Genomic DNA, 21,626 nt, shown 5'->3' with positions numbered 1-21,626 from the left:
TGAGAGGTGGGCCATGTGAGAAAGGGGTTCCGAGGGGAGGTGAGGAGAAGAGAAGAGGTAAGACGGGAGCAAGAGTGGGGAATTGAGCAAGAGGAAAGAGGGAGGGAGGAAAATTATTGGAAGTTCGGGAAATCGATGTTCATTCCATCAGGTTGGAGGCCACCTCGATGGTATATGTGGTGTTGCTTCTCCAACCTGAGAGTAGCCTCGTCATGGCAGTACAGGAGGCCACGAACCGATATGTCGGATCAGGAATGGGGATGGGTTGGCCACTGGGAAATCCTGCTTTTTACATTAATGATTACAAAGAGTATTAGATTGACAGTGGAGGAGAGAGAAAGAAATCAAAGTAAAGAAAGATGGCAGCTACAAACAGAAGTCATCACATTTTCAAGCTTAAGACCCTCCATTGGATTGGGTTGACCATAGATGTTGAACCCTGGCTGTCGACAGTTACACAAGTCTGAGCAGTACAATATGAAGGGCAACCTATTGCTCATGCAACAGACACTCCCCGTCCACACACTGATGATCCAAAGGAATGGAAGACACCGAAATGGTTTGGCTCCAGCATTGTTGCAGGAGTTTCCAGTCATCGTTGAACTCAACCTAGGACTGATTGCCTCAGGGACTCCAGCTCCGGATTTTTCACGGGCTTTACTCGCGGAGCCTTCCCCATGAGTGAGTATAGCCGCAAGGCAGCGGAGGTTTGAGATCAGAGTTTTTCTTCTCCTCGTTGAGCTGCCAACCTTGGCTGATGAGCCCGACCTGCCCAAAGTGACTGGTTTTAAGGAGCCAGTAACCCACCTTTGCCCCGTCTCCTGTCCAGTAGAAGCGGTTCTGCTGGATTCGTAGCTGAGCCACATGTGAGGGCCAGGAGCCGGACTTGGTTGTCCGAAGTTATTTGAGATAACTTTGGACATTGGGAGCATTTAATAGGTAGTGCGAGCTTGTCCCCAACCCCCACAACCCCCTCCCCCGTCTATGAGGAAACACTTGCAAACTGGTGACCACAAAATGAGCAAAAAACACCAGAGGGGCGTATCTCTGCTGATCTGTGGTGAGCGTGTGATGTAAGCTTCTGGCAGGCGTTGGATCAGGGAACCAGAAACAATGTCGGTTGAGGAAGCAGAAAGACTTGGACACACTAGGATAACGTGGAAGGGAGGATCTGGTGGAATACAGTATAGGGAAGTCACAGAGTCATAGAACACTACAACACAGAAACCTGCCCTTTGACCCATCTAGTACCCCGCCAAACTATTAATCTACTGAGTCCCATCGACCTGCACCTGGACCATAGCCTCTATATCCCTCCCATCCATGTATCTATTTCTCTTAGATATTGAAATCGAACCCACATTCACCATTTCCACTGGCAGCCCATTTCACACTCTCAGTGAAGAATTTCCCCTCATATTCCCTTTAAACATTTCATCTTTCACCCTTAACCCATGACCTCAAGTTCTAGTCTTAATGTACCTCAGTGGAAAGCGTCTGCTTGCATGTTCCCTATCTATCCCCCTCGTGATCTTGTATACCTCTATAAAATCTCCTCTCATTCTCCTACGTTCCAGGGAATAGTCCTAATCTATTCAACCTTATAACTCAGTCCTCAAGTCTTGACGGCATTCTTGAAAATTTTCTCTGCAGTCTTTCGCTTTTCTGTAGGTAGGTGACCTGCACAAAGTGTGTGGCCATGCCCTTCGGTAGAAGGAAAAAAGGCATAGACTATTTTCTAAACATGGAGAAAATTCAGAGATCAGACATGCAAAAGGACTTGGGAGTACTTGCGCAGGATTCCCTCAAGGTTAACTTGCAGGTTCAGTCAGGAAAACAAATGCAATGTTAGCTTTAATTTTGAGAGGACTAGAATATAAGAGCAAGGAAGTAATGATGAGGCTTTATAAAGTATTGATCTGACTTCACTTGTTGGAGTATTGTGAGCAGTTTTGGGCCCCTCATCTAAGATAGGATGTGCTGGCTTTGGTGATGTCCAGAGAAGGTTCGTGCGAATGATTCCAGGAACAAAAGGGTTAATGTATGAATGTTTGATGGCTCTGGACCTGCACTCACTGGAGTTCAGAAGAATGGGGAAGAACTTCCTTAAAACCTATCAAATACTGAAAGGCCTAGATAAAGTGGATGTGGAGGGGATGTTTCCTATAATGGAGGGGTTTCCTATATTGAGGACCAGAGGGCACAGCCTCAGAATACAGGAACGTCCCTTTAGAACAGAGATGAGAAGGAACTTCCTTAGCCAGACGGTAGTGAATTTGTGGAATTCATTGCCACAGGTGGCTGTGGAGACCAAGTCATTGGGTATCTTTAAAGTGGAAGTTGATATATTCTTGATTAGTCAGGGTGTCAAAGGTTATGGGGAGAAGGTAGGAGAACAGGGTTGAGGGGGAAAATAGGTCAGCATTGACAGAATAGTGGAGCAGACCTGATGGGCCAAATGGCCTAATTCTGCACCTATGGCTTATGGTCTTGCGTCTAATTTCATAGGCAGACCAGGGGAATTGAGGCTGGGAGGATCAGTGTGGGGGATTCTGAATGACAGGATACACTTGATGGGCTGAGTGGCCTGCCCCTACTCCTGTTTTCTTGTGCTGTCAAAGTCACAGAGACACATATCATGGAAACAGGCCCTTTGGCCTCACTCATCCATGCTAATCATGTTGCCCATCTATATTAGCCCATCTCCTTAAGACCAGAAGATACAGGAGCAGAACTAGGCTATTTGGCCCATCGAGTTTGTTCCGTCATTTCATCATGGATGACCCAATTTTCCTCTTAGCCCCGACCTCCTGCCTTCTACCCCTATCCCTTCATGTCCTGACCAATCAAATATCTATCAAATTCTGCCTTAAATACACATAAAGACTTGGCCTCCACAGTTGCCTGTGGGAATGAATTCCACAGGTTCACCGCTCTCTAGTTGAAGAAATTCCTCCTCATCACTATTCTATGGCTGTGTCCTCTGGTCTTAGACACTCCCACCATAGGAAGCATTTGTTCCACGTCCACTTTATCAAGGCGTTTCACCATTCGATAGGTTTCAACGAGGTCACCCCTCATTCTTCTGAATTCTAGTGAGTACAGGCCCAGAACCATCAGACGCTCTTCATATAACAAGCCATTCAATCCTGGAATGATAGATTATCGATTAGTCGAGGCATGAAGGGATACGGGGACAAGGAAGGAGATTGGGACTGAGAGGGAAAATAGATCAGCCATGCTGAAATGGCAGAGTAAACTCAATGGGCCGAATGGCCTAATTCTGCTCCTATACCTTATGGTCTTCATGAAAACATTGCAATCCTCAGTCCACAGTTTTGTTTGGTACAAGACATGCTGTTCAATTTTGAGCTTATTAAAAAAATCAAAATTATGTACAATAAAATACTGTGAATTCATTCCTCCAAGATTTTCTCTAATGATAAAGCAACAAAATTAAAAACAAATAATCCATTGCCATTCATTGAGCAAAATTCAAACTTGCTTGATTGTTCTCTAATAATGTTCAAAGTATCCAGTTCATGTTGAGGTTTCCTTCCACTGAAGACAAAGCTGATACCTTGGGAAGTGAGAGAGGAGATTGCTGAGCCTCTGGTGATGGTCCTTGTATCATTAATGAGGACGGGAGAGGTTCCGGAGGATTGGAGGGATGCAGATGTTGTTCCCTTATTCAAGAAAAGGAGTAGAGATAGCCCAGTGAGTCTTACTTCAGTGGTTGGTAAGTTTATGAAGAAGATCCTGAGAGGCAGGATTTATGAACATTTGGAGAGGCATAATATGATTAGGAATAGTCAGCATGGCTTTGTGAAAGGCAGGTCATGCCTTATGAGCTTGATTGAATTTTTGAGGATGTGACTAAACACATTGATGAAGGTAGAGCAGTAGATGTAGTGTATATGGATTTCAGCAAAGCATTTGATAAGGTACCCCATGCAAGGCTTATTGAGAAAGTATGGGATCCAAGGGGACATTGCTTTGTGAATCCAGAACTGGCTTGCCCACAGAAGGCAAAGAGTGGTTGTGGACGGGTCATATTCTGCATGGAGGTCGGTGACCAGTGTTGTGCCTCAAGGATCTGTTCTGGAACCCCTACTCTTTGTGATTTTTATAAATGACCTGGATGAGGAAGTGGAGAGATGGATTATTAAATTTGCTGATGACACAAATATTGGGGGTGTTGTGGATAGTGTGGAGGGCTGTCAGAGATTACAGTGGGACATTGATAGGATGCAAAACTGGGCTGAGAAGTGGCAGATGGAGTTCAGCCCAGATAAGTGTGAGGTGGTTCATTTTTGTAGGTCAAATGTGATGACAGAATATAGCATTAATGGTAAGCCTCTTGGTAGTGTGGAGGATCAGAGGGATCTCCGGATCCATAGGACACTCAAAGCTGCTACGCAGGTTGACTCTGTGGTTAAGAAGGCATAAGGTGCATTGGCCTTCATCAACCGTAGGATTGAGTTTAAGAGCCGAGAGGTAATGTCGCAGCTATATAGGACCCTGGTCAAACCCCACTTGGAGTACTGTGCTCAATTCTGGTTGCCTTACTATAGGAAGGACACTGAAACCATAGAAGTGATGCAGAGGAGATCTGCAAGGATGTTGCCTGGATTGGGGAGCATGCCTTATGAGAATAGGTTGGGTGAACTCAGCCTTTTCTTCTTGGAGTGACGGAGGATGAGAGGTGACCTGATAGAGTTGTACAAGATAATGAGAATCATTGATCATGTGGATAGTCAGAGGCTTTTTCCCAGGGCTGAAATAACTAGCATGAGAGGACATAGATTTAAGGTGCTTCGGAGAAGGTACAGAGGAGATGTCAGGGGTAAGTTTTTTATGCAGAGAGTGGTGAGTGCGTAGAACGAGCTGCCAGTGGAGGCAGATGTGATAGGGTCTTTTAAGAGACTCCTGGATAGGTACATGGAGCTTGGAGAAATAGAGGGCTATGGGTAAGCCTAGGTAGTTGGAAGGTAAGGACATGTTCGCACAGCTTTGTGGGCCAAAGGGCCTGTATTGTGCTGTAGTTTTCCTATGTTTCTGTGTTTCTATGAGTCCTTGAGTGTGCTGCCTGAACTATTCTATGCAATGGAGGGAAAAACTAGTCCAAGACAGTCTGTTAAAAATTGTACTGTGATGATACTGTCAGCATGTGTTCTTTTATTTGTTCTGAGTCAACTCCCAGTGATGGATAAGCAATGTCCCAACAATTTTCATATTGATGTAATTACCCTTCAATGTTTATCCAAAGTTCAAAATGAATTTTACTAACAAAGTACATAGTATCACTATATACAACCCTGAGATTCATTTTCTTATGGGCATACTCAATAAATCTATAGAATAATAGCCATAGCAGAATCAATGAAAGACCACCCAACTACAGCATTCAACCAGAGTGCAAAAGACAGCAAAAAATAATAAGAATAAATAGAAAAACAATAAATATCGAGAACATGCGAAGAGTCCTTGAAAGTGAGCCCATTGTTTGCAGGAACCAATGAATCCCAAAAAGGCAGTGAATATTTCAGGTCCAGTAAAATTCTTGCGATGACTTGGTGACAGTGAGCAAGAAGGGTGCTCTGGATGGACAATTGTGGGCAGACACAACGACATGGAGTACCAGTGTTTAATTCTCTGTTTGAGCAAGCTAAAAATAGAAGCACTGCAATGTGTCATAGAACGATTCTTGACACCTTGATTTCTCTCAGCCATTTTAAGGCCATTTTTCTGCAGTAAAATTAATCAATATACATTGGGGAAGCAGGAGTAAGGGACATTTGATCCAAGATTTACCTAAAATAACTTGCCACGTCCATCTGGCATTCCTTATACATCAAGATGAAAGAATGTTTCTGAAGCTCTTTCTACTTTGGCCTTTTTGGACTCATCCTTTGTAAGGTACAAATTAAGAAAGTGGATGAAGCAGGGGGAAAAGTCCCTCTGTTCATTATGCTGAATTGTGGGGGAAATCACCCTTCACTACTTGGGCTACTCATTATATACTGTTCCATTTTGTGTATGGAAATCTTCCAGTGGCTAACTCCTATAAACCGCAAACGTCCGGCCACTCATCATGGCCTCGTCTTGAAGCACTTGAATCTAGTCTTTCATGCCGTGTATAGTTGGCATCCTGCATCCCCCATTTTTCGCAATAAAATCTGCTATTTGTCCACTAACACCCAAATCGCAGAGTTTAATATTGCCATTTCTGCCCCTGAGAATAATGGAAGGCTTGATATCTCAGTGAATTATTTTTAAGTTTTCTTTTAAATAATTAAGTGCTTTCACAGTAGCTAATGTGATTTTGTCTAAAATCCCCTCTGGGATAACATTATCTAATGCACCATATAGATATTTGCAGAATTTGTCAAATGAGCTGCGTAGATATCCTGCAACCACCATCTCAGAAGAACTGAATAATGTATGGACAGTCCAGATCATAACAACATCTAAATCAAGGTTGAAGTCAATGAGAATGAGAGCCCAGGACAGGCTAATGTTCAGCTTTCTACTTGCGTTTGACCCTCTTGCTAGCTGCTGTCAGAGGAAAGGGCAGGAGCCTTTGGGTCCATGTTGCATGGGGTTGTCAGTGAGGCTGTGGCCTTGTTTTGAGGAACTTTGAGGTTCATGGTGCATGTAATTCTGGATTCTGGTTGCTCTTTTTTTGTGCTGTTTTTGAGTTGACCGGGGTAATTGATGTGGACCGGGGCACTTCAGTGAGGAATAACTCTGTGTGTGACCTGCAGTGGGCTAGCAGCGCAGAGCTGAACTGAACTGAACTACTGGACTTCTGGTTTGATGTCTTGATATTCTTTGTGCTGTCTGCTTGTTTTTTTTTGTTTTTTTTGTTCTTTTTTTCGCATGTTGGGTGTTTGATGTTTTCCTGAACAGGTTTTGTGGTGCTTCTTTGTTTTGTGGCCACCTGTGGGAGGGAAAATCTCAGAGTTGTGTTCTGTATATATACTTTGATAATAAACATACTGTGAATTTTTGAATCATTGAAATCCATCACAAGTTGTTTCTCTTCTTTCTCATCCACCATTAATTAAATTTGTTTCACTGTCATAACCTGCCCATTTGCGTTATGGACCATTTTATTCACAGAACTGTACACTCTGCATCCGATTTCCCCAAAGTCTTTGAGGTCATCTGCAGTGAAATCATAGAGTTGTTCTGGAGAGATCTACATTTTCCCTAAGGATTCAATGCTATGAGTCTGAAGCTCCCTCTCTTTCATTTAATTTCCAATTATATGCAGTCTTCCACTGGAGCTGACAGATCCAAGGTCTGGGCCCTGTTTTTGGTTGGTCCTGGACACATGTGGGTTTTGAAAGTGAACTCCTGTTGGATTTAACCCTGAGCCTTACTGGTGTCTTGAAGGCAAGGCTGGCAAAATTCAACTTCAGCATGTTGGGTCTTATCTGCATGTAGGTGGTTGTGTTTTGGGGCTGAATCAGTTTCTGACATGCTGGAGATGTTGCTGTAGCTGGAGCTGCTATTGCACAGTTAATATTTCAAAGGGCGGGGTGAATTAATTCTTTAAGGAAAATTGATATATAAACTAGGAACTGCTCGAGTGCCTGGAGGCACCACCACTGCAGCCTGACAAAGAACCCATGGAAACCCACTCCCCCACACCCCCCCCCCGATTGTAAGAGAGATCCCTCTGTATGTGAGAGATTTTTAAACAATGAAATGTGCAGCCTGAAGAAGATGTGATCATAGAAAAATTCAGGAAAATCCCATGAAGAAAGTCACTGATAGTTGGCAAGAAATAAACAGTAAGACAATTCTGAATTGTTTTGCCCACTGTGGTTTCAGGCATTCAGGCTTGATGTCAGAAATGACTGGGAGTGATTTCAGTACTTCAACAAGTTAGGATTACGGATAATTTGAAAGTATCAACAATCATGTTCCGGCTTAAGATGGCACCACTGAGGTGGGCAACAGGTTACCGGTATTTCAAGAGGCAAGAAATCTGACTGAAAGTGTAATGGATGACACCTTTTCTGAAGTAAATAGTGGTAAACTATCACTGCAAACAATGAAGAGGCGAACGAAGGTGAAGCAGATTTGAGGGATGAGCCATGTTGGTGCAACGCAACATCGATGCGATGGAGTTGGTATGAGCGATTCAGAGAGGAAAAGTCAAGGCAGGGGAGTTTTCATGCCCACCCAACTAACCCGGGTGTGAGGTTGTGCCGAGCTGATTTGGAGAGGTCAAGAACAGCTTCGGGCTGGGCAATGAGGCCCGGGTGAATCGCTGGGTGGCATGGTGCACTTCGCTGCAGTGGGGCCCTTGTCTTTATACGAGGCACGATCCACTGTTTGGGCAATTTAAACACCACGCAGATAAGGCTGTGTATTGGGAGCTGAGAGTTAGGCTGATTTCTCTCACCGTCCTGCAATCACTCCTCTCTCTGCAGTGCTGGGGGGCTCTGAGACCGCCCCAGCTGCTGTGCTTTGTGTTTGTGAGCTTCGCGGCAATTTTCCACCCTAATATGATGAACTGAGACTGAGGCTTCGGCCTACTCTGGGCTGCTCCAGGGATTCGGGTCTATGGACTCAATTTGGTTCAGAACGCTGTTGCTTACTTCTATTGTTTGCAGGATTTGTGTATTTTTTTCTCTTTCTCTGCGCTTTGAGTGTTGGTCTTTTTTTTAAATTAAGTCTTTCAAATTTCTAGTTTTGTGGCTGCATGCAAGCAGACAAATCTCAAGGTTGTATAATTTATAAATTCTTTGATAATAGTAGCCGAGATGTGGGGTTGAGATTCCAAAGGGAGCTGGAAAAGGCATGGAATAAGGGTAATGACACATTTGTAATGGGGGTCTTCAATATGCAAGGGGGTTGGGAAAATCAAGTTGGTGTCAGATTGTAACATAGGGAATTTGTTGAATGCCTACGCGATGGCTTTTTACAACAGCTTGCGTTTGAGCCTGCTCGGGGAAAGGTCATCTACACAATGGGTGTTGTGTAATAATTCAGATCTGATTAGGGAGCTTAATGTAAAGGAAGTCATAGGAGGCAGTGATTTGAGAGGGTGAAGCATAAGTCACATGTATCAGTATCACAATGGAATAAAGAGAATTACAGAGGCATGAGAGAGGAGCTTGCCCAGGTGGATTGGAGGGAGATACAAGCAGGGAGAGCAAAGCAGAGGTGGCTGAAGTTTCTGGGAATAGTTCACAAGGTGCAGGATAGATATGTCCCACAGAAGAAGAAGTTCTCAAATCTCAGGGCTAGGCAATTGTGGCTGACAAGGGAAGTTAAGGACTGCATAAAGGCTAAGGAAGAGGCAAAAATGAGTGGGAAGTTTTAAATCCCAACAAAAGGCAACTAGAAAAGCTATAAGAATGGAAAAGATGAAATATGATGGCAGACTAGTCAATCATATAAAGCAGGATACTAAAAGTTTTTTGTTATATAAGGGAGTAAAAGGGAGAGCAGAGCAGTCTCGATGGGCTGGATAGCCTAATTCTGCTCCTATGTCTTATGATATTATAATGAATATACCTTGAACCTTGAATCATGTTGAAAATGAAACTGAAGGTTTGGAGGTTGCATTCATCAAAAGCATTGTATGAAGTCACTGTGTGTCTGCATTGAATTTGTTGAAACAAAAGAACACAGTAGTGTACACTGGAGGAATTCTGTGATCCATAACGATGAGGAACTAATACATATTTTTATAGTACTGTAGAAGTATTGGTAGTTTTCTAATTTATTCTATATTTCACTTAAATACATAATTTTGAATCACTTAAATGGTAGCTTGTCTTTTTTTTAAATGCCTTTTTAACAATTTCTATGAAACTAGCAAATTTGAGCAACCATTTAATCAGGCCAAAATAGTGGTCTCAATGTGTCCCAATTAACCAGAATCCACTACACACACACACACACACACACACACACACACACACACACACACACACACACACACACACACACACACACACACACTCACAATGAATAACGCAAAAAGCAGATTCATCAGTTGTACCTGCATCCACTTCTTCTGGCAGCTCATGTAACTCAACTTGCCCCTCAGATCCCCTTTGAAAATATCTCTCACCTTGCTCCTGCGCCCTTTAGTGTGGAGGAACACAGCAGGTCAGGCAGCACCTATGGAGAGGAATAAACAGTCAACGTTTTGAGCCAAGACCCTTTGTCAGGATTGGAAAGGAGGGGGCAAGAATGCAGAATAAGAGGCCTTATCAGGGTCTCGCCCTGAACTGCCAACTGTGTATTCATTTCCATAGATGCTGCCTGACCTGCTGAGTTCCTCCAGCGTTTTATGCGTTGCTCTGGATTGCCAGCATCTGCGAAATCACTGAACCTTAGAGTATGATCCCTCTAGGTTTTGACTCCCTAACCCTGGGGAAAGACACCTCATTGACACCCCTCATTATTTCACATTTTCTCCCACATCTTGAGTGCCACGGTAGCATAGTGGTCAGCGAGGCACTATGCAGCTCGGGGCTTCGGAGATCAGAGTTCAGCTCTGGTGTCATCGGTACACTCCCCCTGGGTTTCCTCTGGTTTTCGGCACGGACTAGAAGGGCCGAGGTGGCCTGTTTCCATACTGTAATTGTTATATGGTTATATGAGTATTCCAGCTCCCTCTCGCAGTCCAAAGGTGTATCAGAAGGTAAGCTGTTCATTATAAGTTGTCCCATGATTAGGCCAGAGTTAACTCGGGGGCAGCTGGAGGGTCAGAAGGGCCAATCTGCTCCGAATCTCAATAAATAAATAAATCTTGGAGACGTGAGGATTGAGAGTTTAATCGGCCCGACTGTGTGAGTGGGGGTTAAGATCCAGAAACAGTGATGTGAATGTGGGGGAAATACAAATGAGATGAAATGTTGGCTCGGTATTAATAGGTGACATTAAGACACAGGAGCAGAGTTAGGCCATTGCCCATCGAGTCTGTTCCGCCAGTCTATCATGCCTGATTTATTATCCCTCGCAACCCCTTACTGTCTGTTCCCAGTAACCTTTGACACCCTGACTAATCAAGAGACTATCAAACTCTGCTTTGAATATATCCAATGGCTTGGCCTGCACGGCCATCTGTGGCAATGAATTCCACCACTCTCTGGCTAAAGAAATTCCTCCATATCTCCATTCTAGATATCTCCGTCGCTCTATTCTGTCCTTGGCCCTCCTTGGTTCTGTTCTAAGGTGTTTGGTGATAGGCTGAAGGGCCTGTGACAATATGTTAAAAACCTATGCCAATCACAGTTTCATCATCATCATCATCATCATCATCAGGTGCCGTGCCCAGTTTGAGCTTTGACTGCCATGGCCCACACACTCCTGTTTCAGGTCAAGTGGATCAATTCATTGGTATTCATTTCCAGTTCTCTGGCTGCTGTCTCCATCATCATTTGTCTTTGTCTTCCTCTTGCTTTCTTCCCTTCAATCTTTCCCATAATTACCGTGCATTGTAACTCCTCTTTCATAATCACATGTCCAATAAAGTTACGTTGCCTTTTCATGATCTCATACATTATTTCTCTTTTTGTGTTTGCTCTGTTCATGATATCCTCGTTAGATATTTGTTTCGCCCATGATATTCTTTGCATCCTCCTCAAAAACTACATCTCTGCTGCTTCAATTCGTTTCCTCATGTGACTAGATATTGTCCAACATTCTGAGCCATATAACATAACTGGATAAACGTAACATTTCAGTACTCTGAGGCGGGTTGTCATGCCTAGTTTAGTATTGGTCAGTATACCCTTCGTTCTCGTAAAGGTGTCTTTTGCCATCCCTATTCTTCTTTTGTTGTCCATGTCGCACCTGCCATCTGATGTCACCCAGCTTCCTAAGTAGCAAAAGTTCTGTACTTGTTTTATGTCTTCCCTGTTTATTCTCAGCCTGCAGATAGGACTCTCCTTCTTTTTGAATATCACCATACATTCTGTCTTTTTGCAATTGATAGATAGACCCATTTTTGCACTTTCTTCAACAATTATATCTATCAAGTTTTGTAGTTCTTCCTCCGTACTTGCAATTAACACAGTGTCATCTGCATATCTGAAATTATTGATGTTTTCACCACCAACTTTGATTCCCAAGATGTCTCTTATTTTTTGTAATATTGTTTCACTGTACACATTAAATAAATCAGGGGTGAAAACACATCCTTGTCTAACGCCTCTCTTGATTTTCATAAACTGACTCACTTCTCCATCTATTCTTACAGCGACAGTTTGTTCCCAGCACAGATCTCTGATTAGGCGGAGGTCTTTCGAATCTAGATCTAGAGTTTTCTGTAATATTTCAAATAACTTATTGTCATAGTCATAGTCATACTTTATTGCTCCCGAGGGAAATTGTTTTTTGTTATTGCGCTTCACTTTATCAAATGCTTTTGTGTAGTCGATAAAACAAACAAGCAAGCAAATCTTTTTGCACTTGAATAGCTTGTTCTGATAGTATCCTTAACATTAACATTGTGTTTCTTGTACCTTTGTCTTTCACAAAACCACATTGTTCTTTGCCTATTTCAGCTTGTATCTTACTTTTAGCTCATGTCATCAAAATTCTTAGAAGTATCTTGGTGATATGACTCATTAAACTTATGGTCCCATGTAATTCACATTCTATTGCTCCAGTTTTCTTAGGAAGAGTGATAAATACTGGTTTTTTTTTTCATCTCTTCTGATATTATTCCAGTCTCATAAATTTTATTGATTAAATCAGTAAGTTTTTCAATTCTATAATCCTCAAGGGTGATAATTTGTTCTATTACTAATTCATCAGGACCTGCTGCCTTTCCTTTCTTCATCTTATTTATTGCATTACGAACTTCAGATTTTAAAATACTTGGACCTTCAATGTTTTTCTTAATTTCTGGTTTTTCACCTCGATCATCTTCAAACAATTCCTGAATATACTCAGTCCATCTGTTCATAATCTCATCTTTTTCCATGATAATGGTACCGTCCTTTGCTTTCAAACATTCACCTGAAGAACAGAGGAGCTTTTTACCAGTGATATTCTTGATTTGTTGATGTAACCTTTTTGGATCAATAATAGGGATTCTTTCTATTTGCTCACATTCCTGGTTTAACCGTTCTTCTTTGGCTTTTTGACATAAACTTTTAACTTTTTTATCGAAGGGCTTATATTCTATAGGATTTGCTTTCTTCCATTAGATTTTTGATTTCATCTGTCATCCATTTATTCTTTGTGCTTTTTTCTTTTTTAGGAATCACTGACTTTGCTGATTCTACCAAGGCATCCTTTAGAGAGTTGAATTTCATTTCTACATGATTTTTATCATCTTCAACAGATTCTATTTCTAGACTTTGAAATCTATTCCTTACTTCAATTGTAAATTTTTGTGTTAAGTTTACTTCTTTAATCAAGTGCAAGTAGTCAAGGGATTGTTCAGGTTTTTGCTTCTTTAGTTTTTTAAGTTTTACTTTTACATGACATACTACTGGGTTATGGTCACTATTACAGTCTGCACCTGGGTATGTTTTGCATTGAGTCACTGAGTTTCTAAATCTTTGGTTTATAGTAATAAAGTCAATTTGATTTCTTGTGTTATCACCTGGACTTTTCCAGGTCCACAAGGGTCTTGGATGGTTTTTAAAGTAGATATTCATAATGACCTGATTATTCACCTTGCACCATTCTACCCATTTCTCACCTCTTTCATTTCTTTCCCCTAGTCCAAACTTTCCTATGGTATTTCCATCAGCACCTTGTCCTACTTAGCATTTAGATTTCCCATGACAATAACAATATCTTGAGATTTGCATCCATTCTTTGCTTGTTCAAGCTCTTCATAGAATTTATCTACATTTGTTCCATCTGCTATTGGTGCATATACCTGTACAATTGCTAACTCAAATGGTTGTCCTCTGAATCTAACAAGGAGCACTCTCTTCGATATTGCCCAATGTCCTAAAACACTTTTTGCCATGTTTTCATCCATTAGAATTCCTACTCCATTAGTATGGGATGTTCCACAAGAATAAACTGGTGTTTTTTTTCTAATCTGACATGTTCCAACACCTATCCAATGAACTTCGATAGTTCCCATGATGTTAATCTTTAGTCTTTCCATTTCATTTATCACATTGTCCAATCTTCCTGCTTGATATAGGGTTCTTACATTCCAAGTGGCAATAATTTTCTTTTGTGTTACTTGGATTTTATGAGCAGTAGCTTGATGACAGTCGGGGATCCCCTGCTGGCCAGAATCAACCCTACCGAGCGAAGCATCTTCGGAGTTGTCTTGAAGATCCTCCTGACGCTGTTGTTGTTTGATACATTTTGTGAGTTTGACCATGGTTTTCTTAGCAACGGTCGTTTGCTATTGCCTACCGTTGGGCAAACTAAAGAAATTACCATTTCCCTTCCCAAATGCTCATCCACCTATACTATAGCCGTTGACATTTGAGGTCGTAGCTCGTCCGCCTTCTCTGTCATAAGTTCGGCTACTGAACCTGCCCAATCTACTGTTGGCCTTCGCTCGTATCCTGAGCAGGAACCCCGGCAGGTGCTACCGTTCAGGGTCAGAGTGGCCCTGGAAGCAATGAATGACTAAGGGGTAACTCCACTTTCCCCAAAGCTCTGAAAGCCCCCAATCAGAGCCTCATCACCAGTTTCAGTTTAGAGTCACTTAGTCAATACAGGACTGAATCACAGTTTGCACTTTTGTAATATAGCATATTGCATGTCTTTCAGAGGTTAGTCAGCCATTCCCCAATGAACTGAATGAATTCAGGTGGAGGTTTCAGAGGCAGGAAGAGAAGGAGAGGGGAGAGTTAGCTTTAGGGAGGGAGTTCAGACCTTAATTCGCACACACAATCAGAGACAAGTTTATTGTCACTGGTGTATGTTGTGAAATGTGTTGTTTTGTAGCAGCAGTACAGTGCAAGAAATTTTTAAAAATGTACGATAAGGAAATTTTACAAAATAATTAAGATGTGCAAAACGAGAACAAGATAGTGAGGTTGTTCAGGAGCCGTTGGGGAACCTGATGGTGGAGGGGAAGAGGCTGTTGCTGGAACTTTCAATGTGTATCTTTGAGCTCCTGTACCTCCTCCCTGATGGCAGCAGTGAGAAGAGGGCACGTCCTGGGTGATGGGGCTCCTTAACGATGGATGCCGCCTTTTTGAGGCATCACATTTAGGAATGGTCATTGATGCTGGAGAGGCTATTGCCCATGATGGAGCTGGCTGAGTATATAAACCTGTACCACTTTTTCAGATCGATTGCAGGGGCCCCTGCATACCGGACAGTGATACGACCCGTCAGAATGCTCTCCACGGTACACCTGTAGAAATTTGCTGGTCTTTGGTGACATACCAAAAGTCCACAAGCTCCAAATGAAGTAGGGCTGTGGTCATGCCTTCTCGTGACTGCATTAGTATGCTGGGCCAAGGGTACATCCTCTGAGATGTTGATGCCCAGGAACTTGAGAGTGCTGACCCTTTCCACTGCTGATCCCCTGATGAGGTACAGATGAAGGCATGGCCACAAGTATATCAATTTGTTGCCCATTCCCATTCTACATGTTCAGCCATCATGTGGCTCTCTGGTTGGTGGAGCAACACATCATATTCTGTCTGGGTAGCCTCCAACCTGATGGCTTGAGCACTGATTTCTCCAACTTCTGGTATTTTTTGCCCCCTTCACACTTTTTCTCTTTTTCCATTCCCCATTCTCTGATTCACCTCCTTCTGGTTCCCCTTCTCCTTCCCTTTCTCCCATGATCCACTCTCCTCTGCTATCAGATTCCTTCTTCTTCTTCAGCCTTTTATCTCTTCCACCTATCACCTCCCAGCTTCTCGCATCGTTCTCACTCCCCCATCCACCTGTCGCCCTCTAGCATGTATTCCCCCTCTCGACCTTCCATGTTGTATCACTGATTTAGACATGCAACAGTACAGCAGGGGTACAGGCCCTTTGGCTCTCAATGTGGTGCTGAACCATTTCAACCAGTAATTAGATAACTAAACCAATCCCTTCTGCCCACTCAGTATCCACATCTCTACATTCATGCGCTTATCGTATCCACTCCTCCAACACTAAGGAAGCACTTTCTAGGCATCAAACACTCAATTTCTCCCAGTCACGGACAGATCCCTGCAGCACAGGAACCGGCCTTTCATCCCACAGTGTTGTGCCGAAACAGTTAAATTACTCATGAAGTGGCCAACTAAACTAATCTCTCCTGCCATATCCTTTCATTTTTCCCACATCCATCTGCCTATCTAAACGTCTCTAATGTTCCTGCCTCTACCACCACCCCAGGCGGCACAGTCCAGGCACCCTCCACTCTCCGTATATAAAAGCTTGCCCCTCACACCTCCTTTGAAAATATTCCCATCTACAGAAATACCTATCAATACCAGTCCCATTTGTCCACGTTTGGCCCCTATTCCCCTAAATCCTTTTCTATCCTTGCACTTGTCAAAGTGTCCTTCAAGCAATGTAATTACACTTGCCAGTACCATATCCTCCGGCAGCTCAGTCTATAGACTCACCACCCTCTGTGTGCAAAGTGTTCCCACAGGCACAGGCGCGTGGTGGTTAGCACAATAATTTACAGCACCAGTGATCACGGTTCAATTCCCACTGCTCCCTGTAAGGAGTTTGTACGTTCTCCCTGTGACCATGTGGATTTCCTCTGGGCACTCTGGTTTCCTCCCACAGACCAAAGCGTACCTGTTAGGGTCAGTAAGCTGTGGGCATGTTAGCCCACAAAAGCATGGCGACACTTGTGGGCTGTCCCCAGCGCACATTCGAACTGTGTTGGTTGTTGATGCAAGAACAATATATTTCTATGTATGTTTCGATGTGCATGTGACAAATAAAACTGATCTCTTTCATCTTTAAAGTGGGCCATCAGGTCCCCTTTAAATCTTTATGGGAAAAAACTGTGACCTTTTCATCTCATCTCTTTCCCTCATAGTTTTATTAACCTCTGTTAGGTCACCCCTCAATCCCCTTCACTCAGTCCCAGCCTATCCAGTCTCCCCTTACAACTCAAGCCCTCCAGTCCCAGTGACATCCTTGTGAATCTTTCCTGCACTCTCCCTCTCTCATGTTGAAGTTGTACAAGACATTGGTGAGGTCAAATTTCGAGTATTGTATGCAGCTCTGGTCACCAACCTGCAAGAAAGATGTTATTGATATTGACAGAGTGCAGAGAAAATTTACAAGGACGTTGCCAGGATTTGAGTTATCGGGAAAGGTCGAATAGGTTTGAACTTTATTCCCTGGTGCGCAGGCGAATGAGGGGAGATTTGATAGAGGTATACAGAATGATGAGGGGTATAGACAGGATAAGTGCAAGCAGACTATTTCCACTGAGGTTGGGCAAGAGTAGAACTAGAAGTCGTGGGTTAAGGGTGAAAGGTGAAATGTTTAAGGGGGACTTGAGGGGGAACTTCTTCACTCAGAGGGTGGAATGAGCTGCCAGGGCAAGTTGTGGAAGTGATTTTGATTTCCATATTTAAGAGAAATTTGGATAGGTACACAGATGGAATGGTAGGGAGGGCGATGGTCCAGGTGCAGGTTGCTGGAACCAGGCAGATTAGTGTTCAACGTGGACCAGATGAGCCAAGGGGCCAGTTTCTGCCCTGCAGCATTCTGTGACACAATGACTAAACAGTAAGAGATAAAATTATTGAGAGATGAATGTTTTTTTAACAGAAGAAATATTTTGTGACTGGTTTGGAACTGTACAAAGGCTGCGCGTTATCTCCTGCAGCTCAGGTGAATGGTACAGCCAGGAACCACTGCTTTAATGAATCATTAATGAGGCACTTGGCCACAAATTTTAATCTTCCCACAGATCCATAAATGTTTATGTCACAACAGGATCTGAACTTGGCAATAAGGAAACAAAAATAAAATATCACCGGCTCTGGAAACTGAAAGAATATAGCCAGTGAACCAACAGCTAGGGACTGAAATGGGGGCCTAATTATAGTAAATTAAACTGTGTGGTTGGGGGCAGGGGAGTACTTTGTGAATATTGAGCATAATTTGGTAAGTTTCAAGGCATTGAGGAATATGAGTCTGTCTCGTTATGGGTATCTCAGAGATGGGACTACAGCCCTCCGTTTTTTATAGTCATAGTCATACTTTATTGATCCCGGGGGAAATTGGTTTTCGTTACAGTTGCACCATAAATAATTAAATATTAATAGAACCATAGATAGTTAAATAGTAATATGTAAATTATGCCAGGAAATAAGTCCAGGACCAGCCTATTGGCTCAGGGTGTCCGACCCTCCAAAGGAGGAGTTGTAAAGTTTGATGGCCACAGGCAGGAATGACTTCCTATGACGCTCTGTGCTGCATCTCGGAGGAATGAGTCTCTGGCTGGATGTACTCCTGTGCCCACCCAGTACATTATGTAGTGGATGGGAGACATTGTCCAAGATGGCATGCAACTTGGACAGCATCCTCTTTACAGACACCACCGTCAGAGAGTCCAGTTCCATCCCCACAACATCACTAGGCTTTCGAATGAGTTTGTTGATTCTGTTGGTGTCTGCTACCCTCAGCCTGCTGTCCCAGAACACAACAGCAAACATGATCGCACTGGCCACCACAGACTCATAGAACATCCTCAGCATAATCCGGCAGATGTTAAAGGACCTCAGTCTCCTCAGGAAATAGAGACGGCTTATAGACAATAGACAATAGGTGCAGGAGTAGGCCATTCGGCCATTCGAGCCAGCACCGCCATTCACTGTGATCATGGCTGATCATCCACTATCAGTATCCAGTTCCTGCCTTATCCCCATAACCCTTGATTCCACTAACTTTAAGAGCTCTATCCATCTCTTTTTCAAAAGCCTCCAGAGACTTGGCCTCCACAGCCTTCTGGGGCAGAGCATTCCATATATCCACCACTCTCTGGGTGAAAAAGTTTTTCCTCAACTCCATTCTAAATGGCCTACCCCTAATTCTTAAATTGTGGCCTCTGGTTCTGGACTCACCCATCAGCAGGAACATGCTTCCTGCTTGCAGCGTGTCCAATCCCTTAATAATCTTATATGTTTCAATAAGATCCCCTCTCAGCCTTCTAAATTCCAGTGTATACAAGCCCAGTCGCTCCAATCTTTCGACATATGACAGTCCCGCCATCCCAGGAATTAACCTTGTGAACCTACGCTGTACTCCCTCAATAGCAAGAATGTCCTTCCTCAAATTTGGAGACCAAAACTGCACACAGTACTCCAGGTGTGGTCTCACCAGGGCCCTGTACAGCTGCAGAAGGACCTCTTTGCTCTTGTACTCAATTCCCCTTGTTATGAAGGCCAGCTTGCCATTAGCTTTCTTCACTGCCTGCTGTACTTGCATGCTTGCTTTCAGTGACTGATGTGCAAGAACACCTAGATCTCGTTGTGCTTCCCCTTTTCCTAACTTGACTCCATTTAAATAATAATCTAATATTATTTAATCTAATTAAATAATAATATCATCCATGTGCCAATCTAAGAGTCTCTTAAATGTCCCTGACATACCATTTCCGTTGGGCATTCCACGCTTCTATCACTCTTTGTATATAAAAAAAATGTCTTTGCATTTCCTTTCCCTTTCCTCCAATCACCTTTAAATTACTCCCTCTCGTATTAGCTTTTGCCGTTCTGGGAAAATGACACTGACAGTCCACTCTGTTAGCACCTCTTATCATCTTATACACCTCTGTCAAATTACCTCTTTTCCACCTTTGCTCAAAGGGAAAATCCCTAGCACTCTTGTCCAAGTGATCCATTCCTGTAGCCTATCTAACAGCCTCTTAAACACCACTGTCGGAATCTGCATGCACCACCACCCCGGGCACCTGCCAATTCCCTGTGTAAAGAATAAAACTTGCTCAGAACTTCTATCTTCAAACTTTTTGCATCACGCCTTAAATGCATGCCCTCCAGTATTTGAAATTTCTGCTCTGGGATGGGAGGAAGACTTAATTGTCTATCTATGCCTGTCATAATCTTATAAACCTCTGTCAGATCTCCCCTCAGCTTCTGACGTTCCAGGAAAAACAACCCAAGTTTGTCCAACTTCTCATTATAGCACATGCCTCTAATGCAGACGGCATCCTGGTAAGCCTCTTCTGCACCCTCTCCAAAGCTTCCACATTCTGCCTACAGTAGGGCGACCAGAACTAGTGCAGCCTGACAGTTTTATGCAACTGCAATGTGACTGTATTTGCCTACTACATATCTTGGGTCTGGGTATCAAAATAAAAATTCAAAGGGCACTCTGCTGGGGTTTGATTTGTTGACCATAGAGAGTATTCTAACTGGTTGCATCCCAGTCTGATATGGAGGGGCCACTACACAGGACTGGAAAAAGCTGTGGAGTGTAAACTCCACAGTTCTATCACGGGCACTAGTCTCCCCAGTATCAAGGACACTTTCTAAAGGTGATGACTCAGAAAGGTAGCATCTGTCATTAAGGACCCACATCACACAGGACATGGCCTCTTCCCATTGCTACCATCAGGGAGGAGGAACAGGAGTCTTAGAGGACCCCATGTTCCTCTAAGTCATTCTCACAGTCCTTTGTAGGGAGTTCTAGTCCGATGTTTAACTGCTTCCCTACCAGACGGACAGGCAACTTGTCAGGATGCTCTCAGTGGTGCTCCTGTAAAACACGGTTCTGATAGGGTGGGGGAGCCTTGCTTTCCTTTATCTGTGGAGACGCTGCTGTGCCTTCTTGTTTGGGGAGGTGATCGAAAGGGACCAGCTGAGGCTACCCATGATGTGAATTCCCAGGAACTTGGTGCGCTTAACTCTTTCTATGGTGGAGCCATGTATTCGCCAAGTAGGATGATTTGATTTTCTGACATACATGTGACAACTAAAGCTGATCTTTAATCTTTCTAAGTAGCTCCAAATGATAATGTGACATTTTATCATTATTGTCTCTGAGGAAATGGCAACACTTCTCCAACCGTTCTGATTCCTGGAGGAGGTTGTGTGGGAGTCCTTGGGCTTGGCATTGCGATCAACACACTAATAGTTGCAACCAATTAACCCAATGTCAGGGATCATCCTGTAAAATTTGACTGAAGTTTAGCTTTCACTTATCACATGTACATCAAATTCCTCTGAGCATTTGGAGAAGCAAAGCAGATTTGCAAGTGACGGTAGTGTAGCGTTTAGGGTGACGCTACTACGGTCGGAGTTTGGAGTTCAATTTTAGCATCTTCTTTAAGCAAGTTTCCTTATGAGGAAAGGTTGAGTGGGCTAGGGTTTTTCTCTTTGGACTGAGGTGACACGGTGATAAGAGGCATAGATCAAAGACTTTCTCCCAGGGTTTCCCTGGTTACTCAACATCTAACACTGCTTGAACTTATCATTTCAATCTACGTTGAACGTGAAAATCTTGCTCCTCATATCACATTTAATCTTCCTCGCCCCTCTAATCTCAAGCAACACACACAAAATACTGAAGGAACTCAGCAGGTCAGACAGCATCTATGGAAATGAATAAACAGTTGATGTTTCGAAAATCTTCAAATCCTTGTATCTTCTCTAATTCTGACACCTTCCAAACTGAATTGCTTCACGGTTGGTGGTCTTGGGCACTGGTATTTGGAACACCTT

At 43.2% G+C, this 21,626-nt stretch overlaps 1 protein-coding gene and 1 pseudogene across 2 annotated transcripts in view; one reads left to right on the top strand and one right to left on the bottom strand.

Annotated features, from left to right (window-relative positions):
* The window catches only part of LOC140196145 (phospholipase D1-like), a 225,430-nt gene that overhangs the window by 22,858 nt on the left and 180,946 nt on the right, over positions 1–21,626 (top strand). The gene's annotated exons all lie outside the window — the stretch shown is intronic.
* On the bottom strand, positions 5,760–7,258 carry LOC140196967 (dual specificity mitogen-activated protein kinase kinase 4 pseudogene; annotated as a pseudogene).

This window comes from Mobula birostris, chromosome 4 (assembly GCF_030028105.1).
Source record: "Mobula birostris isolate sMobBir1 chromosome 4, sMobBir1.hap1, whole genome shotgun sequence".
In the NCBI taxonomy this organism is placed as follows: domain Eukaryota; kingdom Metazoa; phylum Chordata; class Chondrichthyes; order Myliobatiformes; family Myliobatidae; genus Mobula; species Mobula birostris.
This window is presented reverse-complemented; position numbering and strand designations above follow the sequence as displayed.